Genomic DNA, 12579 nt, shown 5'->3' on the forward strand with positions numbered 1-12579 from the left:
GGGGGGGGGGGTTAACACGCTAATCACTACGTTATTTACCTTATTACAATTGGAGATATTTAAATCATGTTTGTGATATGATCCTTGATTAAATATTTCTCGGAAAAAATATGAACATCGTTGTCATTAAAGTGCGTTTTAAGGTACATTTGTATAGTGGATCTCTGCTCCATGTTTTTGTTACCCAGTAATCGTATATTTTTACACGTACTTTGAGCATAATTAATCTTTTAAGAACATGTAGCGAATATGTGGGGGAAAATGTGTTACAGCATTAAAAATGGTCATTTTACCAATCTAGTGTGTGTATGCTATATCATAGACAACTAATTATAACAATATGTTGTAAATTGATGTGATTTTGCATAAAGTATACGTCTTTTGTCGCAAAACAAGCATTTTGCTCCCACGGTTCGCCTATCTTCTTTATATAGTAAAGAAGCCTAAGAGAGACTTTTGACACCTCCCCCCCCACCCATCCCCAATCCAAAAGTTGATAAGAGGAATCATATATAAATACATTTGTAGCTGACGATGGTAAATGACTTGCTGAAGGCGTTGGAAGGTGGTTTTGCCCCCCCCCCCTTACATCCCCAAATAAAATCTCAAAAGTTGGGAATAAATCATGATAAGATCGAAACACAATATTTACTATTTCAAATATTATTGAAACGGAAGTTATTTCATTTGTACCTTTTTACCAAGCCGTACTCTGTTAGGGACATTTTGAAATTTATCTATTATCTTGGAATGGGGGGTGGGGATGAGGCTAGACCCTTTTAAGTCCGCCAAAAAATGACTAAATTTGTATTTTTTGAAGTCACAACATGCTACACTAATTAACACTGCCACTTACATGTCGCAATGTTTTCATTGGTCTCAACTCAAACGACGTGTAAAATAAAAGATAATAACATATATATAGGTATTTTTTTTATAAATACAACAAACACCGGGTAAACACGTGTTCGATAGAAACACGCATATATACATGTACATGTATGTGACTACTACATGTACCTTGAACAAAATCACACGAAAAATGAATGTTGCACGAACTGACGAATGGAGTAAATGTAATATTCAATATAAAAAAGTATATAAACATTAAATGTACAACCTGTGCTGCTTGTCTTCTTGGCATTTTTCCTCTTAGAGTAATACCTTGTGCGATCGAGTGATTTCAGTTTGAGAATCGCTCACCTGTACGTGTGTATATTTACATCCTCGGGCGAAGCGCTCATTATCTCTTACCAATTCCGGTATTTGAGTACATGGTGGTTAAAAGGTCACATAACTGTTCTCAATTAAGTATCTGAATGCTCACAACACATATTAAATTATTTTCTTTAATCCAAAAATAGCAGCAAATGTTAATTCCTACTTTTGATTGAATTGTTCTTTCGATTAATAACGAAACGCAATCATTTATGCCTCAATAGTGCTATGGACAGGAACTTACTCCGCCCAAGCAATAAAAATGGACACCGGGGATTTTCATTTTTATGCCCCGTATCGAAGATTCGGGGGCATATAGTTTTTGCCCTGTCCGCCTCTCTGTCTGTCTGTATGTCTGTCTGTTTGTCTGTTTGTCCGCAAAAACTTTAACCTTGCTAAAAACTTTTGATTGGTTGGAGCTATGGCTTTCATATTTCACATGTGTATTCCTTGTGACAAGACCTTTCTTTGGGTATCACCATATTTGACTTTTTGACCTTGGAGTTTGACCAAGTTTTGCAAAATTTTACCAAACATTAACCTTGTCCATAACTTTTGAACGCTTGGTGCCAGGGCTTTCATACTTTACATGTTTAATCCTTGTGATAAGACCTTTCTTTGGATACCAACAACTTTTACCCTTTGACCTTGGAGTTTGACCTACTTTTGAAAACTTTAACCTTGGCCATAACTTTTGAACGGTTGGTGCTAGGGCTTTCAAACTTCACATGTGTAATTCTTGTGACAAGACCTTTCTTTGGATACCAACAACTTTAACCCTTTGACCTTGGAGTTTGACCTACTTTTGAAAACTTTAACCTTTGCCATAACTTTTGAACGGTTGATGCTAGGGCTTTCAAACTTCACATGTGTAATTCTTGTGACAAGACCTTTCTTTGGATACCAGCAAATTTGACCCTTTGACCTTGAAGTTTGACCTACTTTTGGAAAACTTTAACCTTGGTCATAAATTTTGAACGATTGGTGCTTCGGTTTTCATATTTCACCTGTGTATTTCTTGGGAGAAGGCCTTTTCTTGGGCACCATTAATTTTGACCCATTGACCTTGATGTTTGACATACTTTTGGAAAAACATTTACCTTTTCCATATCTATTCAATGGTTGCTGCTAGGTCTTTTATATTTCACAGGTTTTTTTCCTCGAGACAAGACCTTACTTTGGGTACCAACATATTTGATTTGCATTTGAGAAAGTTTTAATTTTGCTATAAGTTGCCATACAGGGGCATCGATGTTTCACAAACACATCTTGTTTTTTTTCCATAAATTATTTTTAAGTTCTAACATATACATGTATATTAGAAAAGCGTTCCACAACAATTAATTATTTTGAATTTCTTTCATATACTGGTGATTGTAATTTTTAATGAAAATCCAGTAAATATATTTAATTCTTTTTATATGCATGGAACGCATTTCAAATATGTGTAAGAAGAATACTGGTATTTGGAAATCACGAGGGTCTTTTTGGGATGAGTGAGTATAGTTATAGTCCACAAGCATCTGCTAGCTGTGCGCCTACAATTGCGCATGAAAAGGAATCCCAAAGCAAAAAAGACCCCACGGATTTTCGAAGTTTTTTTCTTGCGGGATTTATCTCTTATTTTTGCATCCAAATGATTTCATAGTACATGTTCATGAACAAAGAGATAAATACCGGGTACCTTATCCAGACAATGTTATCAGACTAGGATATATATACCGGGTACATATCAGAACCTGATATTTATATATGTCTCTGATATTATACAAATTTATTGCCCCCCCCGCTTTCGCGAAAGCGAGGGTACATTAAATCTCATTCATCTGTCAGTCCACCCGTCTGCCAGTCTGTCCGTCTGTCAGTTTGTCACAAAAACTTTAACCTTGGTCATAACTTAAACTTTTGAATGAGAAAAGATAAGGCTTTCATATTTCACATGTACGTACATTATCTGTGACAAGACCTTTCCAAATATAATATGACTTTTGAACTGTGACCTTGTCCTTGAAGTTTGACCTACTTTTTAATCATTTTAACATTTCTTTCACCTTGGTCATAACTGTTGAATGAGAGGAGATATGACATTCCTATTTGCATGTACATTACCTGTAACAAGAGGCTTGCGAACATGCTATGGTTTTTTACCCCGTGATCTTAAAGTTTGACTTGATTTTCAAAAAAATTAACATTGGTGATGACTTTTGAATAAGAGAAAATAGTGAGTTCATATTTGACTAATGAATTACCTGAAGCAAGAAGTCCCCAAATGCACAATGATATATGACCAAGTGACCTTGACCTCCAACTTAGACCTTCAATTTGTTTTTTTCATTAATTAAAAAAAATCTGGCTAAAGGGAGGGATTATCCCTCCAGGATTCCCCCATCGATCCCTTTTTTTCAGAAAACTGATGACAACCCTGAGATTCCCCATAAAAATTTGACTCGGCGTTATATATGTCCAGTGAATGTTCATTGACTGCTCCGCCTACATCTCTGGTTCAGTTTTCGGTAAAAATTTTCGTAGTGTACCATACAGATAACAAAATGTAAATTAATTAAGTGTAATTAAGTGTAAAATAATTTAGTTTCGAATTAATTTGATGATGTTAGAGGGGTCGGAAGAGGGAGCCACGGTATTCAGCTTAAGAATATTTACTCTTCAGCAAGGATTGAAAACTCTTAAAAATATTATTTAAATTTAAAAAGTTTCAAAATGAAGCTTGAAATTGAAAATCTTAGCAACGATTTTCATTTCATGCATCTAAATATGATTTGAGGTTTTTTGAAGTCTTAGATGTGCCATATCATAAAACATAATGGTGATGTATATGTAAAGAGTTGGCATTTATATCCCATATAAAAAGTACAAAAAAAAATACACTGTACATTTTTAGAGAAATCGAATTTCCTCTAATCTAACCTTAGATACCAAGGTTATTAGCATGATATGAAATTAGACGTGATTTGTGGTGTCTTGCAATGATACATTAACTTTTTACACTTTGTATTATATAATAATTGAAGTAAAAAGAACTTAAAAACTGAAGTAAAACAAAAAATTCATTTTTCTCCAAATCCCTGGTTACCTATAGTTTTTCTTCCTAAACTATATTTATAGATCATTTTTCAATAAGGAAAAGTTGGTTGCTTTAATTAGCATTTCCTGAAAATATATTCGAGATTTGATAAGGCCAAAATAAAAAATACCTTTGTTTCCCCTAACACGACCGACCCAATTAAAACGCGCCGACTGGAAAGTTTTTTTTCATAAGATTATTCAAATATTTTTTTTATGTTTATCAACTTCTATAAAATAAAATTCCATCAAATCTGTTTTTTATCAGAACGACTGATTTTGTTCTGTGATTTTCAAGCGTTTATTGGAAACAAAATAGCGCCTACAACATGTGGTCACGGAGGGTTAGTTCGTGTTTTAAAAGAAAGGCAACGTATCAACCTTATGCCTTTAGCATATTAGAATCCTGCACTCTCGAAACACTTTGTTTATAAAATATAATATCCAATGACTAATTGAAAGTGTTTGGGTTGTATTTACTAGCCTGTCTTAAAATTAAGGTACGTAGAGAGCATGATTAGGCCCATATGTCCTCCTCATGATACCCCTCATGAGCAGACAAGGGGCCCACCTTGTGGAAACACCAATCAATTTCATTGCATTTTATTTAATTTGAGTTTTGATCTTATACACAGTTCATCAATATTCCAATGTTTACTATATGGGACCATAGGAGTTGTAAATAAGTCTGCATATTTCATCCTAATGAATAGAATTCAAATGTCCTTTCTTCATGCCTTTTAATTATGAGTTAAACTTCGTAACTTTGAAATTGTGTATGACATGTTATCATTTTTAAATATTGTTTTTTAATTAAATATTGTTAATATGCTTTTTCCAAATAGATTTGAAATTATGATACAAGCTTCCTGAGACGTCCATGTATTTTTCTTTAATAAGGCCCTGGAAGATGCATGGGTTGTTTCTTTGATTTGAATCCCTTTGATAATTGTTGGGACAACATTTATCTACACATTTGTCTGGTGAAGGACTCCAAATTTAGACGTGTACGCGGCACTTTAGGCCATGAGCAGTGAGGATTTTTTCGTGCCAGTATCTACTGCGTAACTGGACCTAAGTTTTTACTGTGCCATTCGAAGAACCGGTCGGTCTCAACGTCCCGCATTGGGATTTGAACCTGCAACTTAGAAATAGCTCCTTACTTCGAGACTCCAAAACGAAATGCTCTAGAAGCACTGCACAATTCGAAGCCCTTGAAAAAGTACAAAGCAATAGAAGCTGATAGTAGGTATGAAAAATATACTCTGGTGTCCAGTCTTTGCGTACCCGAGAATCTTTTAAACAGATTTATTCGATTTCAACAAATTTACTCTGGTATGAGATATTTCGATTGAATAATAGTTGTGAATTAATTTACCTTAAATGTTGAGTTTAAACTGCATTTGTATGGTATTCTAGCAGTTTACAAATCACTTTCTTTTGTACTTAACTTATTTATAAAGATATCATTCCATTAAATTTTAAGAATGTAGTTTCAAAGCTGATGTCAAAAAAATTATTTGCCTACCTACCTACCCATCTTGAGATTTTATGGTCGGGTTAGGGGAAACAAAGATATTTTTAATGATGGCCTAATTTTCCATATATAATTTGGTTAACTTTATTGAAGAACTTTGAGGAAATACCACGGGTAATTGAATACACATTACTTCGTGAATTCAGAGACATTTCTGTGAGACTTAACTATTACTTAATTGATGTTTTTTTTTAAATTTCCTTTGACGTAAATGATCCTCGTGGTTTTTTTGAAAATTTGAAACTCAATTAAGTATAGTTAACCTAGCAAAAAAAACCGGAATAACCCATTTTCTCTAAATTATTGAAAATCAAATTTGTATTTAATAATTATCACTAATTCATTATAACATTAAGCAAAAAAATTATTTTTTTCTTATTTCCTCTGACATATATGGGTTGTTTTCGTAAAACATTGAAATTGAAATTCGAGTTCAGTACGTAGCTGAAATCAAAGTTTCTTTCTCTTTAGCAATTAAGATGGAGGTTTTAATTAGCATTGAAATCTCTTATAACAGTGACTTAATAAACATTAAACGAAAACACTTCGTTTTTAGCTCACCTGAGCCGAAAGCGTTTGTTCGTCGTCCATCTGTCCGTTACCTTTCACACTTTCACCTTCTTCATAATCAATGAATGAATTTCAACCAAACATGCCGCAGAGCAATCCACACGTGAAGGGAACGCGATTCAAGTTTGTTAAAATGAAGGGCCACGTCCTCTTCCAAGGAGAGACAATTAAAAAGTTAAAATTTAATGTCATCTTTCAAAACTCTTCTCAAGAAACACAAGGCCAGAAAAGTTGAAAATTATGTGAAAACTTCGGTACATAGTGTGAATTCAAGTTTTTCCAAATCATGACTCCAGGTAGATAGGGGCTACAATAGGTGACAGAAGTTTTACATAGAAATATATAGGGGGAAAAATCAAAAAAATCTTCACAAAAACAGCAAAAACATGATAAGTTATATAGATATGGAAGCATCCTCAGGTAGTGTAGATTCAAGTTTGTTCAAATCATGACCCCCAAGGATGGGTTGGGGCCACAATGGAAGATCCAAGTTTAACATAGAAATGGAACGCATAGGAAAAATGTTGAAAAATCTTTTATCTCAAGAACAGAAAAAGCATGATTAATCGTATGCCATAATATATTTATGATCATATTATAATCATAATGTCAGCGAATACAAAATGGAATTTAATTGCGGTTTTTTCATTGGATATAGTTTAATTTGCATCGTAGAATCCAGTTTTAATGTTTGAACTTAAAAATGATGCAAAATTTTATAAACTAGTGCTACTTGTAACGGGAACCATTACAGATGTTCCCCAAACGGCTCCCCAATCCCTTATGATGCCCCATTCCCTAAAAGCTTCAATAAATTAGACAATACTTTTGTAATATAGATGGACACTTTATTTTCAAGGGTATTTCATTGGAAAACTACTCCGATATAGCCATATGGGTATTAGCCAATCAAATTTCAACGCATGTGCTTGCACATGTTTTCTACAATTTTCACAGTAATTTTCTTATAGTGTCTCACAATACATACATTTGTGTTAAATATTAAAGAATTTCATTGAAAAATAAGAGAGATGTAACCCTTTAAGTATTAGCCAATCAGAATTCAGCATACGCGCATGCATGGCCTTGCATTCAGTTTTGATAGTATCATAATGTAGGAGCTCTATGTGCCTATCCATGTCGTAAATTTCATCCTGTTTTGTTGAAAATCAACGGAGTTATAGACATTTAAAGTTTCAACCAATCAGATTGCAGCACACATGCATGCGCGTGTTTTCAAGAAATTTCCTATATAACATGTTGTAGCACCTTATAATATATACTTATATTCTAAATTTCAAAGTATTTTGTCAAAAAACAAGGAAATTATTGAGATTTTTGTATCAGCCAATCAGAGAAGAGCGCACGTGCATGCGCGTGAGTTCATCCTAATTTGACCATGTTATCTTGTCTAGACTACTAATATATCTTTATATTTTGAGTTTCAAAGCAATTCATCAAGAAATATAAAAGTTACGGCTTCATCAAGCGACTGTGTCGGGTCGACAGAGGATTCTTACTCCTCCCTGGCACCTGATCCCACCTCTGATGTTTTTTAGAGGCCTGTGTTTGCTCTGCTCCTGATTTGTATTGTTTCAATGGACTTTTGAGCTTGATTATTCTGTTCATTATCTCCATACTTCATTAATATGGAAGCATCCTTGGGTAGTTTGAATTAGTTTGTTCAGATCACAACCCCAGAGGTAGGGTCGGGTGACAGTAGGTAATCAAAGTGTAACATAGGAATATATAGGTAATAAGAGGCCCAAGGGCCTTGAATCACTCTTCTGATAAACTGTACAACCTATCACTTCTATTTGAAGCCTCTAAGTCTCCTGTATATTTAGATAAAGCCTTGAAATTCCAAAGGTAGGTCATCATGACCTACATTTAAGATGAAACACTCTGAGAACCCTAGATGATTCTACGCCAATTAGTACCTGAGAGTAGGTCATGGTGACCTACTTATCACTTTTCATTCTCTGAGGACCAAAGATGCATCAACTAAGTTTGATGATTCTAAGCAAATTAATACCTAAAATATTTTTAAAAATATAACCATAAAATTTCAAAGGTAGGTCACAATGACCTCCTTTTCAGATGACAGATTTTGAGAACCCAAGATGCATCAACTGACAAAGTTTGGTGATTCTAAGCCAATTAGTACCTAAAAATATTTAAATAAAGCAATAAAAAATTTCAAAAGTAGGTCACGGTGACCTACTTTTCAGTTTTTGTACTTCTAGACCCAAGATGCATCAACTGACAAAGTTTGATGATTCTAGGCCAATTAGTACCTGAAAAATATTTAATTAAAGCCATAAATTTTCAAAAGTAGGTCACGGTGACCTACTTTTCAGTCGACCTACTCTGAAGACCCAGTATGCATCAACTGACAAAGTTTGATGATTCAAAGCCAATAAGTACTCAAAATATTTAATTATAGCATTATAAATTGAAAAGTAGGTCACAGTGACCTACTTTTTAGTTGACCTACTCCGAGGACCCAAGATACATCTACTGACAAATTTTGATGATTGTAAGCCAAATAGTAACCCGAAAATATTAAATACATGTACAGCCATAAAATTTCAAAAGAAGGTCACGGTGACCTACTTTTCAGTTGTCATATTCCAAGGACCCAAGATGCATCAACTGACAAAGTTTGATGATTCTAAGCCAATTAGTACCTGAAATATTTAAATAAAGCCATAAAATTTCAAAAGTAGGTCACGGTGACCTACTTTTCAGTCGACTTACTCCGAAGACACAAGATCCATCAACTGACAAAGTTTGATGATTCTAAGCCCATTAGTACCCGAAATATTTAATTATAGTCAAATAAATTGAAAAGTAGGTCACAGTGACTTACTTTTCAGTCAACCTACTCTGAGGACTCAAGATACATCAACTGACAAATTTTGATGATTCTAAGCCAAATAGTACCCTAAAATATTTAAATACAGCCATAAAATTTCAAAAGTAGGTCAAGGTGACCTTCCTTTCAGTTGACGTTTTTTGAGGACCCAAGATGCATCAACTTACAAAGTTTTATGATCATAGGCCTTAAAATGTCCAAATCATGCCTCTAAAATGCTTTGAAATCGAATGCCTGCAAAGTTCAAAAAGTAGGTCACTGTGACCTACTTTTTAATAAATATGCTTTATGGCCCCAAGATGCATCATCTTACAAGATTTAATGATTCTAAATCTTTAAGTATTTGAATTAATGACCTTAGTTGTTTTGAAAAAGATTAGCCAAAAAATTCAAAAAGTAGGTCAAGGTGATCCTACTTTTTAGTTGACGTAATCCGAGGACCCAAGATACATCAACTGACAAAGTTTGATGATCATAAGCCTTAAATTGTTCAAAATATGCCTCTAAATCAATTTGAAAAAGAATGGCCGCAAAATTTAAAAAGTAGGTCACCGTGACCTACTTTTGAGTTGACATGATATGAGGTCCTTAGATGCATCAACTGACAAGATTTGATGATCCTAGTCCTTATAGTAAGCAAAATATCAACATTTTAATAAAATGTAATTTTAGGTCAACTTTGAAGTGACCTTGAGACCACGCCCTTTGCCCCAGGGTAATTCCCCATGCAAATTTTAATCTACAACATATCCTCATCGTTTTGTGTAAGTTTGGTGATAATCTGCCCAGTGGTTCTTGAGAAGAAGATTTTTTAGCAACCAGTACTTTTGTTTCTATTTTCCTAATTATCTTCCTTGTTTAAGGGTCACAACCCTAGTTTTATAATAATTGGGAGCCCTTGGGCCAAGGATACCCTGTGACAAATTTGACAATAATTGGCTGAGGGGTTCTTGAGTTATGGCCCGTATTCTAAAAAGTTTACGCACACCGCACGCCGCACACCGCACAAATGGCCATAGCATTAGCCCTTTGAGCCTTTGGCTCAGAAGAGCTAAAAATCTTAGTGTAGATAAAGATTGTTCAAAACAATCCCCCATGTGGGAATAGTTTGGGCCACAAAATGTGATCAAAGTTTTCCATAGAAATATAATGTACATAGGGAAAAAATCTGCTGGGCAATAGTGACTCAGGTGAGCATTATGGCCCATGGATCTCTTAACTTGTTGAAATATCTGGTCTAGGTGATTAGATTTATTCCTAGCTGTAATGGCAATTCCAATTGTCCTTGAACAGGTGGATGTCATGCAATCCAACTAACAAACACCATTGAGAGAACAAAGGCGGTACTAGCACTGGCATGCCCCCCCCCCCCCCTTTCCTGTTGAGACTTTTTTGTTTTTGTACATTTTGTTTGTTTAACTAGTATTATATACTCTCCATTGATCCTTAGGTAACATTCAGGTACATTGTAAAAGGACTCGGAAGGTATCAGAGCAGGTTCATTCTAAAGTCACTATAAACCCTATGGTGACCAAACTTGCATCTTTTAGATGTTTCATCTAGGAATGCATGCTGTCAGACTTGGTTTGGATGCTAGATTTGACCTACATTTTTTTCTAGATGAGTGACTAGATCAAATTTTTGAAGCAGGTTCATTCAAAATAACAGAAAGCCCTTTGGTGACCAAACTTTCATAGCTGAGACATCTAGGGATATAGACTACTGGACTTGCTTCAGATGTTTCAATGGAGTTTTGAGCATGATTACTGTTTGTTAAATCCATATTTTATGCTAAATCTGATGTACATTTTATGTATGTATTATCTATTCCCAAGTAACTAAAAGCCATATTGTGACTTAACTTACATGAATGATGCTTCGAGGGATGCACTGTTGCAACAGTGCACACTACCAGGCTTGCTTTGACTTACACTTTCTTGATGAGTGATCAGGTTGTTTTTGGAGTAGGTTCATTCCAGTGTAATGTTAAAGCCCTATGTATACCAAACTTGCATGGATAATACATGTACATCTAGGAACACAACAAGACTTAAGATGCTGGATCTGACCCGATCTGATCTGGAAAAGTGTCAATGTTAAAGTTTTTGGAACAGGATTATTATAATTACTAGTGTAAGCCTTATGGTTACCAAACTTGCATGGATGATGCATCTGAAGATCCACACTTCCAGACATGATCTGGATGCTGGATCTGACTTGGATTTTCATGATGAGTGACAGGATTAAGTTTCTAGAGCAGGTCCATTCCCATGTAACTTTAAGCCCTGCCTAGATAAACTTGCATGGATGATTTATTTTAGGGATGAAATCTACCAGGCATGGGTTCTGATTCTAGATCTGACTTGTATTTTGTCTGCATGAGTCATTAGTTTTCTTCAGAAGGTTTGTTTCAACTTTACTATTAGCCCTATGCTGACCAAATTTGCATGGAAGGTGCATCTAAATATATACACTCCCAAACATGGTTTGCTGAATCTTACCTATATTTTCTGGGTGATTGAACAGAAAAAGGTTTTGGAGCAAGTCCTGAGTGATTCCAAAGTAAATAAAAATCCTACCAAACAATACCATAAATGTTGCAATTAAGGATACATAATACCAGAATATTTGTATAGTGTAAGAATTTGCCTAAGAGATAACATTCATGAAATGATTGAGCTGTATGTAATCCTTATTTACCCATGTTTTGTGATCTGTTCATTGTAGCAGTGGCTTCTGATCAATAATATTATCTTTTTTTTAGCTCATCTGAGCCAAAGGCTCAAGTGAGCTTTTCTTATCGAAATTTGTCCGTTGTCTGTCGACGGGGCCAATTTCAACCAAACTTGGCATGGACTATTCTTGGATAAAGGGGATTCAAGTTTGTTCAGATGAAGGGCCATGTCCTCTTCCAAGGGGAGATAATTACAAATTAGTGATAAATTAATGGCATGATTTAAAAATCTTCTTCTCAAGAACCACTGGGCAGGAAAGATAAAACTCATGTGGAATCATCCTCAGGTAATGTAGATTCAAATTTGTTCAAATCATGGCCCCCAAGGGTAGGGTGGGGCAACAAAGGAGTTTTACATAGGAATGTATAGGAAAAATCTTTAAAAATCTTCTTCTCAAGAACAGCACAGCCATGATTGGTCATATTTATATGGAAGCATCCTCAGGTGGTGTAGATTCAAGTTTGTTCAAATCATGATCCCCTGGGGTAGATCTGGGCCACAATGGACGATCAAAGTTTTACATTGGAGTACATTGGAAAAATTTTCAAAAATCTTTTTCT

The sequence above is a fragment of the Saccostrea echinata genome, unplaced genomic scaffold (genome assembly GCF_033153115.1).
Source record: "Saccostrea echinata isolate AGI-Se365-2 ecotype Australia unplaced genomic scaffold, CSIRO_AGI_Sech_v1 ptg000054l, whole genome shotgun sequence".
In the NCBI taxonomy this organism is placed as follows: domain Eukaryota; kingdom Metazoa; phylum Mollusca; class Bivalvia; order Ostreida; family Ostreidae; genus Saccostrea; species Saccostrea echinata.